Source organism: Balaenoptera borealis (assembly GCF_965194805.1).
Source record: "Balaenoptera borealis genome assembly, chromosome: 15".
Taxonomy (NCBI): domain Eukaryota; kingdom Metazoa; phylum Chordata; class Mammalia; order Artiodactyla; family Balaenopteridae; genus Balaenoptera; species Balaenoptera borealis.
This window is the reverse complement of record NC_138871.1, coordinates 18033380-18038536: the sequence shown is the minus strand read 5'-3', so window position 1 is coordinate 18038536 and position 5157 is coordinate 18033380. Positions and strand designations below refer to the sequence as shown.

The window sequence follows — 5157 nt, the reverse complement described above, 5'->3', positions numbered from 1 at the left end:
CCCACAGGAGTCTGGTGCTGAGCCTGCCTTGGAGCTCTTGCGTCTGGCCCAATGAGGACAGGACATGGATGTGGTCTGAATGCTTGGATTATGGGAGCCCCAGCAGCACCAAATATGCAGGGAAGCCATTGGCCAAGGACACAAGAGATGTGGCCCTAGTGAGGGCCTCTTCTGGTGCCCAGCAGCAGGTGCACGAGGGCCAGCCCTGCCGTGCCTTTTTTTTTTTTTTAATTTATTTTTGGCTGCATTGGGTCTTTGTTGCTGTGTGTAGGCTTTGTCTAGTTGCAATGAGCGGGGGTTACTCTTCATTGCAATGCACAGGCTTCTCATTGCGGTGGCTTCTCTTGTTTCAGAGCATTGGCGCTAGGCACACGGGCTTCAGTATTTGTGGCACGTGGGCTCAGTAGTTGTGGTTTGCAGGCTCTAGAGTGCAGGCTCAGTAGTTGTGGCACACGAGCTTAGTTGCCATTCGGCATGTGGGATCTTCCCAGACCAGGGCTCAAACCCATGTCCCTTGCATTGGCAGGCAGATTCTTAACCACTGTGCCACCAGGGAAGTCCCTGGGGGGCTTTTTTTATTGCCCTGCAGCTGGCGCGTGAGGGTCAGCCCTGAGGGGGCTTCATTTATTGTCCATCGGCAGGTGACAGTGTGTGGGGACAGAGAGGTGGCTCCTTACCCTGCATGTGGCTCAGCAGTAGTGCTCCGCTTCCATGGCAGTCCAGTCTTCCTTCGTCGGCATTCCCTGCTGTGGATTTCCTCCCTCCCGTCCCTTCAGTCCGTGTCCCCACAACCAACAGCCATTCTCAGTCCAGGCCTGTTCTCCAATCCCCATGCTCCAGCACCCAGCCCCCTTGCACACCTATGAACACACATCCCAATCCAGGGCACGTAGAGTCATGGTATGGACCGTCTGTGTATTTCTCACTCTGTCCTGTCTGCCACAGATCCACCACTTCACCCTCTTCTGACAGCCTCAGATGCTTCCCTTCTGTCCCAATCTATTTTACCAACAAAGAGGGGTTTTCCCCATCAGAGATCAGGTTTCCCCAAATTCAGGAATCTCTCCTCTGCTTCAGCTCCCCCGCCACAGGGTGAAGGTCCCATCCTGCTTCCTCTCCTCCTCCTTCTCCCTTCTTTTTATCATCCTACCCAGTTATGCAGGGATTTTTATAGTCCTTTCTGGTGTCCAAAATCTTCTGCTAGTGTTCGGCTGGTGTTCTGTGAGAACTGTTACATCTATAGATGTGTTCCTGATGCATCTGTGGAGAGAGATGAACTCCACATCCTCCTACTCATCTGCCATCTTAACTCCCCTCTCTATTTTTTATTTTAAATTAAATGAACTATAGTATATATTTTTTCAGAATTTTAATTCATGTAAAATCATTTCAACCAGATCAAGGCAATATGCTTGTAAATGTGAAATGTTTAATCTGAGAACAATTACAAAATAAAATGATACATTCATTGAACACTTACAATGCACTGAGCAAGAGTTAAACGTTGTATATGTATATTATTTTAGGTGAACTTCCCAATATTCCCATATTAATAATACATATTATTATTATCCACTCATTTTATAAATGAAATTATAGCTTAGAGAGATTTTGTAATTTATCTAATGTCAAACATTTTATTTGGTAAGGAAAGAATTCAAACCAAAAATTTATACATACATACATATACATATAAGTATATATATATATCTTAGGAAAATCATAACTGCCTTTTACTGTCTTATGTTGCCTATCAAATCACTTCAAGGTTAATGGCTTACAACAGCAATGATCATTCATTACCTTTCACAGATTTCTGGTTCAGGATTCAGGTATGGTTCAGCAAGGTGACACAGAATCAGGATTTTTCATGAGGCTGTAGTCAGAGGTTGGCTGGGACTGCAGTCATCTGAAGGCTTGACTCCCAGGTGGCTCACTCAAGTACTTAAGGATATTGTGAATGATGCCTATGGGCCTCATGTCCTCTCCACAAGGGCCTCTCCACAGGATTCCTTAAAGATTCTCATGGCATGGTGGCAGGCTTCCCCAGAGCAAGCAGTCCAAGGGACCAAAGACAAAGTTGCAATGCCTTTTACAACCTAAAATCAGAAGTCACATGGTATCATTCACTGTTACCATGGGTCACACAAGCTAGCTTAGATTTCATGTAGAAGGGAACTATGTAAAGGAGTGAATACAGCATGGAAGGATCCTTGGAGGCCATCTTGGAGAACAACTACCTCATGCCTAAGATTAGAAACAAAACAACAAAAAACACCCACTATATTTGTGTTTGAGAGACTCTCTATCCTTGTCTCAAGCTTATCTTCCAATATTTGTTTCTACTAATATACTTTTCTATGAATTTCCTTCAGAAAAATCGGATATTGTGCTGTTTCCCATTTGCTGTCAATGTTTTCACTCCTCTAAACCTGTTTCTGTGCCCTCCTCTACACTTAGAATTTCCTGTGCATACACTTTTTTACCAAAGACTACACACTCTCATATTTAAAGACTCAGTGCAAGTTCTTCGAGAGAGACCATTCTAACTTCTATATCCTATCCTGTTTGAAATTAATCTCCTTTTGCTTTTCTGTAATTCCATATCCTAATTTTTTTGCTTTTTATAGTATTTTACTTTGTATTAAAATTATGTATAGACATGTGTTATACTGAATTTTGACATTTTTTAATCCAGATCAATTTCTAATTCATTGTTTTAATGCCTACAGCAGCAAGGATCACTGTGCTGAGCATTACAGTCACTCAATAAACATTTGCTGAAAAAAACAATTTAATCTATCTGAAGAGGTCAAATAGAAAAAGAAGGTCATACATAGCTCCTTAACATTTTCCTTTAAAGAAATCAAAGTATCTGGTTTCATGCTGGGTACAGAAAAATAAAGCTAAAAAATAAGAATAATATTAACAGATTTAATATTTGATTACCTATTTTATACACAATTTTAATTTAATTTTCACAAGAAATCTGTAGCGAGTGTCAAATTTTCTTTTCATCGTTGATGAATAAATTGAAGCTAAAACAGATTGGAAGGTAGCCAAGTCCAAATATGAACCCATATTTCTTTGGATAAAACATTTATACTATTTTCACTGTTTTAAAATAGCATCACAGGATTGGCCCTCCTGGAATCTAGGACAGAAAGCAGTCTTGTATTACTCCCATACCATTCAAACATATAGAAAACCATAGAACATGATGAGAAGCTGGTTAATAATTACAAAATCATATTAGAATTTTGCCTAAGGACATACATAATTTATCAGTGGATTTAAGTCAAGCTCTTTCTTCCAGTACATGACAAATTTAGAGGTACTATTGTTATAATTTTCAAAGCCTGTTTTAAAGATTTTATATACACACACGCACATGAGTATAAGTTCACAAAAGCCTAATACTTTGCCATTTAAAAACTTCTGGAAAGGCACATATGTCTTTAAGTGATAAAGTGACAAGGTTTCTTGTGGGCAAGAAACTCTCTCGTTTAAAAGAAATATTGTACAGGGACTTCCCTGGTGGTCCAGTGGTTAAGAATCCACCTTTCAATGCAGGCGGACGTGAGTTCAGTCCCTGGTCAGAGAACTAAGATCCCACACACCCCGGGGCTACTGAGTCCACGCCCACGTGTCACAACTAGAGAGAAGCCCACATGCCTCAACGAAGATCCCGCGTGCTGCATCTAAGACCCGGCACAGTGAAATAAATAAATAAATAAATAATAAATATTAAAAAAAAAAAAAGGCTGCACCGGGGCCGCCACCACCGCCCGCCTGGCTTCGCCCCACACGCGCCGGCCGCGGCCGCCCCCGGGGAGTTCGGGGAGCGTGCGGAGCGCAGGTCCCGCGGCAGCGGCGGCACGGCAGGGCTCAGGCAGAGGAGCAGAAGGCCACGGGCGCCGCCGCCTCCTCCTCCATGGCTGTTTACCCGGCTGCATTGTGGGAGTTTGACCTCTGCCGCCGCCAACCGCCGCCTCAGCTTGCGCCGCTGCCGCAGCGCACACCATGGGAGCCGTGACTGACAACGAAGTCATACGGAAGCGTCTCCTAATTGATGGAGATGGCGCTGGAGATGATCGGAGAATTAATCTACTAGTGAAAAGTTTCATTAAATGGTGCAACTCTGGATCCCAGGAAGAGGGATACAGCCAGTACCAACGTATGCTGAGCACACTGTCCCAATGTGAATTTTCAATGGGCAAAACTTTGCTGGTGTATGATATGAATCTCAGAGAAATGGAAAATTATGAAAATTTTACAAAGAAATAGAATGTAGCATTGCTGGAGCACATGAAAAAATTGCTGAGTGCAAAAAGCAAATTCTTCAAGCAAAACGAATACGAAAAAATCGCCAAGAATATGATGCATTGGCAAAAGTGATCCAGCGTCATCCAGACAGGCATGAGACGTTAAAGGAACTAGAGGCTCTGGGAAAAGAATTAGAGCATCTTTCACATATTAAAGAAAGTGTTGAAGATAAGCTAGAATTGAGAAGGAAACGGTTTCATGTTCTTCTTAGTACCATCCATGAACTTCAGCAAACACTGGAAAATGATGAAAAGCTCTCAGAGGTAGAAGAAGCTCAAGAAACAAGCATGGAAACTGATCCTAAACCATAGACCAACTAATCACTCACCATTCCCAAGAATATTGAAGTAGCAACATGATCTTAGTGTGTTCAGAATTTGTTGTGCTCTTGAGACATTTAAAGTTTTGGCAGTGAACTACGTTGCTTTTAAATTTTAATGCACAGTTCATTCATATTTCTTCACACAAAGGGAGATGACTTCATTATATATTTGTTTTTATTGAAATGCCTTTTTTATACTTAAAAGATAGGAAGCAACATCCAAAAATGTTTAATGAAATATTTTCAAGCCAGATATGTTAGTGCTCATTGGTATTCTAGGTAGTTTTTAACTGGTAACATTGATTTGCTCACAAAATAAGTGGAAGATAGTGAGAAGGTGGCATTTCTAGGATGTACCTGAGAAAATTAGTCAATTTCTGGAAATCGTTACCACTTTTGAAAATGAAGTCCATGAATAGGCTCTCAGGAGGGCTGTGAACTTATGAAATTATGTACAAAATGTTTGTGGTGTATACTTATTGTGGGAAAGGTTCCATGATATCAAGAAT

The 5157-nt window shown here is 41.6% G+C and overlaps 1 pseudogene across 1 annotated transcript; it reads left to right on the top strand.

The window, feature by feature from the left end:
• Window positions 1-3975: 3975 nt before the first annotated feature.
• Window positions 3976-4773, top strand: LOC309611505 (THO complex subunit 7 homolog pseudogene; annotated as a pseudogene). Its single transcript has one exon. The product of its transcript is annotated as a THO complex subunit 7 homolog pseudogene (transcript).
• The last annotated feature ends 384 nt before the right edge of the window (window positions 4774-5157 follow it).